The sequence below is a fragment of the Siphateles boraxobius genome, unplaced genomic scaffold (genome assembly GCF_051911475.1).
Source record: "Siphateles boraxobius isolate OS27281-9 unplaced genomic scaffold, OSU_SipBor_1 164, whole genome shotgun sequence".
NCBI lineage: Eukaryota > Metazoa > Chordata > Actinopteri > Cypriniformes > Leuciscidae > Siphateles > Siphateles boraxobius.
Genome location: NW_027508771.1, coordinates 701,068 through 712,734, shown reverse-complemented (window position 1 = coordinate 712,734; position 11,667 = coordinate 701,068).

Here is an 11,667-nt window from a genome sequence, read left to right as displayed (position 1 = left end):
GTCCTTATGGGACCTTTTGAACTTTTTTCTCTTCAGATGGTCCTCAGATGGTCCCCAGAAGGTCTAATAGTTACGTGCTGTCCTTAAAAACTCTTTCTGGTGTTAAAAAGTCAAGTCAAGACCGCCACACAGTAGTCCATATGGGAGCTTTTGAACTTATTTTCTTCTCAGAGGGTCCCAAGAAGGTCTAAAAGCTACGTGATGTACTTATTTACTCTTTCTGATGTTAAAAAGTCAAGTAAACTCCGCAATACAGTAGTCTATATGTGACCTTTTTAACTTTTTTTCTTCTCAGAGGGTCCCCAGAAGGTCTAAAAGCTACACAATGTCCTTATTGACTCTTTCTGATGTTAAAAAGTCAAGTCAAGTCCGCCATACAGTAGTCCATTTGGGATCTTTTGAAGTTTTTTTCTGCTCAGAGTCCACAGAAGGTTTCAAAGCTATGTGATGTCCTTATAGACTCTTTCTGATGTTTAAAATCCATGTCAGTTCTGCCAGACACTAGTCCATAGGGGACCTTTTGAACTTTTTATCTCCTCAGAGGGACCCCAGAAGGTCTAAAAGGTACATAATGTCCCTAAAGACTCTTTCTAACGTTAAAGTCAAGTCAAGTCCTCCAGACAGTAGTCTATATGGGACCTTTTGAACTTTTTTTCTCCATAGAGAGTCCCCAGAAGGTCAAAAAAAGCCACAGATGTTCTCATAGACTCTTTCTGATGTTTAAAATTCAAGTCAAGTCCGCCAGACACCAGTGCATATAGGACATTTTGAACTTTTTTTCTCCTCAGAGGGTCCCCAGAAGGTCTAAAAGCTACGTGATCTCATTAAAGACTCTTTCTGATGTAAAAAAGTCAAGTCAAATCCGCTAGACAGTAGTCCATATGGGAGCTTTTTAACTTTTTTCTGCTCAGAGGGTCCCAAGAAGGTCTTAAAGCTATGTGTTGACTCTTTCTGATGTTAAAAATTCATGTCAAGTCCGCCAGACACTAGTCCATAGGGGACCTTTTGAATTTTTTTTCTCCTCAGAGGGTCCCCAGAAGGTCTAAAAGCTACATAATGTCCCTAAAGACTCTTTCTGATGTTAAAGTCAAGTCAAGTCCTCCAGACAGTAGTCCATATGGGACATTTTGAACTTTTTTTCTCCTCAGAGAGTCCCCAGAAGGTCAAAAAAAGCTACAGATGTTCTCATAGACTCTTTCTGATGTTAAAGAGTCGTCAAGTCCACCAGACAGTAGTCCATATGGGACCTTTTGAACTTTTTTTCTCCTCAGATGGTCTCCAGAAGGTCTAAAAGCTACAGATGTCCTCATAGACTCTTTCTGATGTGCAAAATTCAAGTCAAGTCCGCCAGACACTAGTCCATATAGGACATTTTGAACTTTTTTTCTCCTCAGAGGGTCCCCAGAAGGTCTAAAAGCTATGTGATGTCCGCATTGACTCTTTCTGATGTTAGAAAGTGAAGTCAAGTCCACCAGACAGTTTTCCTTATGGGACTTTTGAACTTTTTTTCTCCTCAGAGGGTCTAAAAGCTACAAGATATCCTCAAAGACTCTCTCTGATGTTAAAAAGTCAAGTCAAGTCCGCCAGACAGTATTCCTTATGGGACCTCTTGAAAAAAGTTTCCGATCAGGGGGTCCAGAGAAGGTCTACATGATGTCCTTATAGACATTTTCTGATGTTAAATAGTCAAGTCAAGTACACCAGACAGTAGTCCTCATGGGACCTTTTGAACTTTTTTCTCCTCAGATGGTCCTCAGATGGTCCCCAGAAGGTCTAATAGTTACGTGCTGTCCTTAAAAACTCTTTCTGGTGTTAAAAAGTCAAGTCAAGACCGCCAGACAGTAGTCCATATGTGACCTTTTGAACTTTTTTTCTTCTCAGAGGGTCCCCAGAAGGTCTAAAAGCTACACAATGTCCTTATTGACTCTTTTTGATGTTAAAAAGTCAAGTAAACTCCGCAATACAGTAGTCCATTTGGGATCTTTTGAAGTTTTTTTCTGCTCAGAGTCCACAGAAGGTTTCAAAGCTATGTGATGTCCTTATAGACTCTTTCTGATGTTTAAAATCCATGTCAGTTCTGCCAGACACTAGTCCATAGGGGACCTTTTGAACTTTTTATCTCCTCAGAGGGACCCCAGAAGGTCTAAAAGGTACATAATGTCCCTAAAGACTCTTTCTAACGTTAAAGTCAAGTCAAGTCCTCCAGACAGTAGTCTATATGGGACCTTTTGAACTTTTTTTCTCCTCAGAGAGTCCCCAGAAGGTCAAAAAAAGCCACAGATGTTCTCATAGACTCTTTCTGATGTTTAAAATTCAAGTCAAGTCCGCCAGACACCAGTGCATATAGGACATTTTGAACTTTTTTTCTCCTCAGAGGGTCCCCAGAAGGTCTAAAAGGTACGTGATGTCATTAAAGACTCTTTCTGATGTAAAAAAGTCAAGTCAAATCCGCTAGACAGTAGTCCATATGGGAGCTTTTTAACTTTTTTCTGCTCAGAGGGTCCCAAGAAGGTCTTAAAGCTATGTGATGTCCGCGTTGACTCTTTCTGATGTTAAAAATTCATGTCAAGTCCGCCAGACACTAGTCCATAGGGGACCTTTTGAACTTTTTTTCTCCTCAGAGGGTCCCCAGAAGGTCTAAAAGCTACATAATGTCCCTAAAGACTCTTTCTGATGTTAAAGTCAAGTCAAGTCCTCCAGACAGTAGTCCATATGGGACCTTTTGAACTTTTTTTCTCCTCGGATGGTCTCCAGAAGGTCTAAAAGCTACAGATGTCCTCATAGACTCTTTCTGATGTGCAAAATTCAAGTCAAGTCCGCCAGACACTAGTCCATATAGGACATTTTGAACTTTTTTTCTCCTCAGAGGGTCCCCAGAAGGTCTAAAAGCTACGTGATGTCATTAAAGACTCTTTCTGATGTAAAAAAGTCAAGTCAAATCCGCTAGACAGTAGTCCACATGGGAGCTTTTTAATTTTTTTTCTGCTCAGAGGGTCCCAAGAAGGTCTTAAAGCTGTGTGATGTCCGCGTTGACTCTTTCTGATGTTAAAAATTCATGTCAAGTCCGCCAGACACTAGTCCATAGGGGACCTTTTGAACTTTTTTTCTCCTCAGAGGGTCCCCAGAAGGTCTAAAAGCTACATAATGTCCCTAAAGACTCTTTCTGATGTTAAAGTCAAGTCAAGTCCTCCAGACAGTAGTCCATATGGGACATTTTGAACTTTTTTTCTCCTCAGAGAGTCCCCAGAAGGTCAAAAAAAGCTACAGATGTTCTCATAGACTCTTTCTGATGTTAAAGAGTCGTCAAGTCCACCAGACAGCAGTCCATATGGGACCTTTTGAACTTTTTTTCTCCTCAGATTGGCTCCAGAAGGTCTAAAAGCTACAGTTGTCCTCATAGACTCTTTCTGATGTACAAAATTCAAGTCAAGTCCGCCAGACATTAGTCCATATAGGACATTTTGAACTTTTTTTCTCCTCAGAGGGTCCCCAGAAGGTCTAAAAGCTATGTGATGTCCGCATTGACTCTTTCTGATGTTAAAAAGTGAAGTCAAGTCCACCAGACAGTTTTCCTTATGGGACCTTTTGAACTTTTTTTCTCCTCAGAGGGTCTAAAAGCTACAAGATATCCTCAAAGACTCTCTCTGATGTTAAAAAGTCAAGTCAAGTCCGCCAGACAGTATTCGTTATGGGACCTCTTGAAAAAAGTTTCCGATCAGGGGGTCCAGAGAAGGTCTACATGATGTCCTTATAGACATTTTCTGATGTTAAATAGTCAAGTCAAGTACGCCAGACAGTAGTCCTCATGGGACCTTTTGAACTTTTTTCTCCTCAGATGGTCCTCAGATGGTCCCCAGAAGGTCTAATAGTTACGTGCTGTCCTTAAAAACTCTTTCTGGTGTTAAAAAGTCAAGTCAAGACCGCCAGACAGTAGTCCATATGGGAGCTTTTGAACTTATTTTCTTCTCAGAGGGTCCCAAGAAGGTCTAAAAGCTACGTGATGTACTTATTTACTCTTTCTGATGTTAAAAAGTCAAGTAAACTCCGCAATACAGTAGTCTATATGTGACCTTGTGAACTTTTTTTCTTCTCAGAGGGTCCCCAGAAGGTCTAAAAGCTACACAATGTCCTTATTGACTCTTTCTGATGTTAAAAAGTCAAGTCAAGTCCGCCATACAGTAGTCCATTTGGGATCTTTTGAACTTTTTTTCTGCTCAGAGTCCACAGAAGGTTTCAAAGCTATGTGATGTCCTTATAGACTCTTTCTGATGTTTAAAATCCATGTCAGTTCTGCCAGACACTAGTCCATAGGGGACCTTTTGAACTTTTTATCTCCTCAGAGGGACCCCAGAAGGTCTAAAAGGTACATAATGTCCCTAAAGACTCTTTCTAACGTTAAAGTCAAGTCAAGTCCTCCAGACAGTAGTCTATATGGGACCTTTTGAACTTTTTTTCTCCTCAGAGAGTCCCCAGAAGGTCAAAAAAAGCCACAGATGTTCTCATAGACTCTTTCTGATGTTTAAAATTCAAGTCAAGTCCGCCAGACACCAGTGCATATAGGACATTTTGAACTTTTTTTCTCCTCAGAGGGTCCCCAGAAGGTCTAAAAGCTACGTGATGTCATTAAAGACTCTTTCTGATGTAAAAAAGTCAAGTCAAATCCGCTAGACAGTAGTCCATATGGGAGCTTTTTAACTTTTTTCTGCTCAGAGGGTCCCAAGAAGGTCTTAAAGCTATGTGATGTCCGCGTTGACTCTTTCTGATGTTAAAAATTCATGTCAAGTCTGCCAGACACTAGTCCATGGGGGACCTTTTGAACTTTTTTTCTCCTCAGAGGGTCCCCAGAAGGTCTAAAAGCTACATAATGTCCCTAAAGACTCTTTCTGATGTTAAAGTCAAGTCAAGTCCTCCAGACAGTAGTCCATATGGGACATTTTGAACTTTTTTTCTCCTCAGAGAGTCCCCAGAAGGTCAAAAAAAGCTACAGATGTTCTCATAGACTCTTTCTGATGTTAAAGAGTCGTCAAGTCCACCAGACAGTAGTCCATATGGGACCTTTTGAACTTTTTTTCTCCTCAGATGGTCTCCAGAAGGTCTAAAAGCTACAGATGTCCTCATAGACTCTTTCTGATGTGCAAAATTCAAGTCAAGTCCGCCAGACACTAGTCCATATAGGACATTTTGAACTTTTTTTCTCCTCAGAGGGTCCCCAGAAGGTCTAAAAGCTATGTGATGTCCGTATTGACTCTTTCTGATGTTAAAAAGTGGTCAAGTCCACCAGACAGTTTTCCTTATGGGACCTTTTGAACTTTTTTTCTCCTCAGAGGGTCTAAAAGCTACAAGATATCCTCAAAGACTCTCTCTGATGTTAAAAAGTCAAGTCAAGTCCGCCAGACAGTATTCCTTATGGGACCTCTTGAAAAAAGTTTCCGATCAGGGGGTCCAGAGAAGGTCTACATGATGTCCTTATAGACATTTTCTGATGTTAAATAGTCAAGTCAAGTACGCCAGACAGTAGTCCTTATGGGACCTTTTGAACTTTTTTCTCCTCAGATGGTCCTCAGATGGTCCCCAGAAGGTCTAATAGTTACGTGCTGTCCTTAAAAACTCTTTCTGGTGTTAAAAAGTCAAGTCAAGACCGCCAGACAGTAGTCCATATGGGAGCTTTTGAACTTATTTTCTTCTCAGAGGGTCCCAAGAAGGTCTAAAAGCTACGTGATGTACTTATTTACTCTTTCTGATGTTAAAAAGTCAAGTAAACTCCGCAATACAGTAGTCTATATGTGACCTTTTGAACTTTTTTTCTTCTCAGAGGGTCCCCAGAAGGTCTAAAAGCTACACAATGTCCTTATTGACTCTTTCTGATGTTAAAAAGTCGTCAAGTCCGCCATACAGTAGTCCATTTGGGATCTTTTGAACTTTTTTTCTGCTCAGAGTCCACAGAAGGTTTCAAAGCTATGTGATGTCCTTATAGACTCTTTCTGATGTTTAAAATCCATGTCAGTTCTGCCAGACACTAGTCCATAGGGGACCTTTTGAACTTTTTATCTCCTCAGAGGGACCCCAGAAGGTCTAAAAGGTACATAATGTCCCTAAAGACTCTTTCTAACGTTAAAGTCAAGTCAAGTCCTCCAGACAGTAGTCTATATGGGACCTTTTGAACTTTTTTTCTCCTCAGAGAGTCCCCAGAAGGTCAAAAAAAGCCACAGATGTTCTCATAGACTCTTTCTGATGTTTAAAATTCAAGTCAAGTCCGCCAGACACCAGTGCATATAGGACATTTTGAACTTTTTTTCTCCTCAGAGGGTTCCCAGAAGGTCTAAAAGCTACGTGATGTCATTAAAGACTCTTTCTGATGTAAAAAAGTCAAGTCAAATCCGCTAGACAGTAGTCCACATGGGAGCTTTTTAATTTTTTTTCTGCTCAGAGGGTCCCAAGAAGGTCTTAAAGCTATGTGATGTCCGCGTTGACTCTTTCTGATGTTAAAAATTCATGTCAAGTCCGCCAGACACTAGTCCATAGGGGACCTTTTGAACTTTTTTTCTCCTCAGAGGGTCCCCAGAAGGTCTAAAAGCTACATAATGTCCCTAAAGACTCTTTCTGATGTTAAAGTCAAGTCAAGTCCTCCAGACAGTAGTCCATATGGGACATTTTGAACTTTTTTTCTCCTCAGAGAGTCCCCAGAAGGTCAAAAAAAGCTACAGATGTTCTCATAGACTCTTTCTGATGTTAAAGAGTCGTCAAGTCCACCAGACAGTAGTCCATATGGGACCTTTTGAACTTTTTTTCTCCTCAGATGGTCTCCAGAAGGTCTAAAAGCTACAGATGTCCTCATAGACTCTTTCTGATGTGCAAAATTCAAGTCAAGTCCGCCAGACACTAGTCCATATAGGACATTTTGAACTTTTTTTCTCCTCAGAGGGTCCCCAGAAGGTCTAAAAGCTACGTGATGTCATTAAAGACTCTTTCTGATGTAAAAAAGTCAAGTCAAATCCGCTAGACAGTAGTCCACATGGGAGCTTTTTAATTTTTTTTCTGCTCAGAGGGTCCCAAGAAGGTCTTAAAGCTGTGTGATGTCCGCGTTGACTCTTTCTGATGTTAAAAATTCATGTCAAGTCCGCCAGACACTAGTCCATAGGGGACCTTTTGAACTTTTTTTCTCCTCAGAGGGTCCCCAGAAGGTCTAAAAGCTACATAATGTCCCTAAAGACTCTTTCTGATGTTAAAGTCAAGTCAAGTCCTCCAGACAGTAGTCCATATGGGACATTTTGAACTTTTTTTCTCCTCAGAGAGTCCCCAGAAGGTCAAAAAAAGCTACAGATGTTCTCATAGACTCTTTCTGATGTTAAAGAGTCGTCAAGTCCACCAGACAGTAGTCCATATGGGACCTTTTGAACTTTTTTTCTCCTCAGATGGTCTCCAGAAGGTCTAAAAGCTACAGATGTCCTCATAGACTCTTTCTGATGTGCAAAATTCAAGTCAAGTCCGCCAGACACTAGTCCATATAGGACATTTTGAACTTTTTTTCTCCTCAGAGGGTCCCCAGAAGGTCTAAAAGCTATGTGATGTCCGCATTGACTCTTTCTGATGTTAAAAAGTGAAGTCAAGTCCACCAGACAGTTTTCCTTATGGGACCTTTTGAACTTTTTTTCTCCTCAGAGGGTCTAAAAGCTACAAGATATCCTCAAAGACTCTCTCTGATGTTAAAAATTCAAGTCAAGTCCGCCAGACAGTATTCCTTATGGGACCTCTTGAAAAAAGTTTCCGATCAGGGGGTCCAGAGAAGGTCTACATGATGTCCTTATAGACATTTTCTGATGTTAAATAGTCAAGTCAAGTACGCCAGACAGTAGTCCTTATGGGACCTTTTGAACTTTTTTCTCCTCAGATGGTCCTCAGATGGTCCCCAGAAGGTCTAATAGTTACGTGCTGTCCTTAAAAACTCTTTCTGGTGTTAAAAAGTCATGTCAAGACCGCCAGACAGTAGTCCATATGGGAGCTTTTGAACTTATTTTCTTCTCAGAGGGTCCCAAGAAGGTCTAAAAGCTACGTGATGTACTTATTTACTCTTTCTGATGTTAAAAAGTCAAGTAAACTCCGCAATACAGTAGTCTATATGTGACCTTTTGAACTTTTTTTCTTCTCAGAGGGTCCCCAGAAGGTCTAAAAGCTACACAATGTCCTTATTGACTCTTTCTGATGTTAAAAAGTCAAGTCAAGTCCGCCATACAGTAGTCCATTTGGGATCTTTTGAAGTTTTTTTCTGCTCAGAGTCCACAGAAGGTTTCAAAGCTATGTGATGTCCTTATAGACTCTTTCTGATGTTTAAAATCCATGTCAGTTCTGCCAGACACTAGTCCATAGGGGACCTTTTGAACTTTTTATCTCCTCAGAGGGACCCCAGAAGGTCTAAAAGGTACATAATGTCCCTAAAGACTCTTTCTAACGTTAAAGTCAAGTCAAGTCCTCCAGACAGTAGTCTATATGGGACCTTTTGAACTTTTTTTCTCCTCAGAGAGTCCCCAGAAGGTCAAAAAAAGCCACAGATGTTCTCATAGACTCTTTCTGATGTTTAAAATTCAAGTCAAGTCCGCCAGACACCAGTGCATATAGGACATTTTGAACTTTTTTTCTCCTCAGAGGGTCCCCAGAAGGTCTAAAAGCTACGTGATGTCATTAAAGACTCTTTCTGATGTAAAAAAGTCAAGTCAAATCCGCTAGACAGTAGTCCACATGGGAGCTTTTTAATTTTTTTTCTGCTCAGAGGGTCCCAAGAAGGTCTTAAAGCTATGTGATGTCCGCGTTGACTCTTTCTGATGTTAAAAATTCATGTCAAGTCCGCCAGACACTAGTCCATAGGGGACCTTTTGAACTTTTTTTCTCCTCAGAGGGTCCCCAGAAGGTCTAAAAGCTACATAATGTCCCTAAAGACTCTTTCTGATGTTAAAGTCAAGTCAAGTCCTCCAGACAGTAGTCCATATGGGACATTTTGAACTTTTTTTCTCCTCAGAGAGTCCCCAGAAGGTCAAAAAAAGCTACAGATGTTCTCATAGACTCTTTCTGATGTTAAAGAGTCGTCAAGTCCACCAGACAGTAGTCCATATGGGACCTTTTGAACTTTTTTTCTCCTCAGATGGTCTCCAGAAGGTCTAAAAGCTACAGATGTCCTCATAGACTCTTTCTGATGTGCAAAATTCAAGTCAAGTCCGCCAGACACTAGTCCATATAGGACATTTTGAACTTTTTTTCTCCTCAGAGGGTCCCCAGAAGGTCTAAAAGCTATGTGATGTCCGCATTGACTCTTTCTGATGTTAAAAAGTGAAGTCAAGTCCACCAGACAGTTTTCCTTATGGGACCTTTTGAACTTTTTTTCTCCTCAGAGGGTCTAAAAGCTACAAAATATCCTCAAAGACTCTCTCTGATGTTAAAAAGTCAAGTCAAGTCCGCCAGACAGTATTCCTTATGGGACCTCTTGAAAAAAGTTTCCGATCAAGGGGTCCAGAGAAGGTCTACATGATGTCCTTATAGACATTTTCTGATGTTAAATAGTCAAGTCAAGTACGCCAGACAGTAGTCCTTATGGGACCTTTTGAACTTTTTTCTCTTCAGATGGTCCTCAGATGGTCCCCAGAAGGTCTAATAGTTACGTGCTGTCCTTAAAAACTCTTTCTGGTGTTAAAAAGTCAAGTCAAGACCGCCAGACAGTAGTCCATATGGGAGCTTTTGAACTTATTTTCTTCTCAGAGGGTCCCAAGAAGGTCTAAAAGCTACGTGATGTACTTATTTACTCTTTCTGATGTTAAAAAGTCAAGTAAACTCCGCAATACAGTAGTCTATATGTGACCTTTTGAACTTTTTTTCTTCTCAGAGGGTCCCCAGAAGGTCTAAAAGCTACACAATGTCCTTATTGACTCTTTCTGATGTTAAAAAGTCAAGTCAAGTCCGCCATACAGTAGTCCATTTGGGATCTTTTGAAGTTTTTTTCTGCTCAGAGTCCACAGAAGGTTTCAAAGCTATGTGATGTCCTTATAGACTCTTTCTGATGTTTAAAATCCATGTCAGTTCTGCCAGACACTAGTCCATAGGGGACCTTTTGAACTTTTTATCTCCTCAGAGGGACCCCAGAAGGTCTAAAAGGTACATAATGTCCCTAAAGACTCTTTCTAACGTTAAAGTCAAGTCAAGTCCTCCAGACAGTAGTCTATATGGGACCTTTTGAACTTTTTTTCTCCTCAGAGAGTCCCCAGAAGGTCAAAAAAAGCCACAGATGTTCTCATAGACTCTTTCTGATGTTTAAAATTCAAGTCAAGTCCGCCAGACACCAGTGCATATAGGACATTTTGAACTTTTTTTCTCCTCAGAGGGTCCCCAGAAGGTCTAAAAGCTACGTGATCTCATTAAAGACTCTTTCTGATGTAAAAAAGTCAAGTCAAATCCGCTAGACAGTAGTCCATATGGGAGCTTTTTAACTTTTTTCTGCTCAGAGGGTCCCAAGAAGGTCTTAAAGCTATGTGTTGACTCTTTCTGATGTTAAAAATTCAAGTCAAGTCCGCCAGACACCAGTGCATATAGGACATTTTGAACTTTTTTTCTCCTCAGAGGGTCCCCAGAAGGTCTAAAAGCTACGTGATGTCATTAAAGACTCTTTCTGATGTAAAAAAGTCAAGTCAAATCCGCTAGACAGTAGTCCACATGGGAGCTTTTTAATTTTTTTTCTGCTCAGAGGGTCCCAAGAAGGTCTTAAAGCTATGTGATGTCCGCGTTGACTCTTTCTGATGTTAAAAATTCATGTCAAGTCCGCCAGACACTAGTCCATAGGGGACCTTTTGAACTTTTTTTCTCCTCAGAGGGTCCCCAGAAGGTCTAAAAGCTACATAATGTCCCTAAAGACTCTTTCTGATGTTAAAGTCAAGTCAAGTCCTCCAGACAGTAGTCCATATGGGACATTTTGAACTTTTTTTCTCCTCAGAGAGTCCCCAGAAGGTCAAAAAAAGCTACAGATGTTCTCATAGACTCTTTCTGATGTTAAAGAGTCGTCAAGTCCACCAGACAGTAGTCCATATGGGACCTTTTGAACTTTTTTTCTCCTCAGATGGTCTCCAGAAGGTCTAAAAGCTACAGATGTCCTCATAGACTCTTTCTGATGTGCAAAATTCAAGTCAAGTCCGCCAGACACTAGTCCATATAGGACATTTTGAACTTTTTTTCTCCTCAGAGGGTCCCCAGAAGGTCTAAAAGCTATGTGATGTCCGCATTGACTCTTTCTGATGTTAAAAAGTGAAGTCAAGTCCACCAGACAGTTTTCCTTATGGGACCTTTTGAACTTTTTTTCTCCTCAGAGGGTCTAAAAGCTACAAAATATCCTCAAAGACTCTCTCTGATGTTAAAAAGTCAAGTCAAGTCCGCCAGACAGTATTCCTTATGGGACCTCTTGAAAAAAGTTTCCGATCAGGGGGTCCAGAGAAGGTCTACATGATGTCCTTATAGACATTTTCTGATGTTAAATAGTCAAGTCAAGTACGCCAGACAGTAGTCCTTATGGGACCTTTTGAACTTTTTTCTCTTCAGATGGTCCTCAGATGGTCCCCAGAAGGTCTAATAGTTACGTGCTGTCCTTAAAAACTCTTTCTGGTGTTAAAAAGTCAAGTCAAGACCGCCAGACAGTAG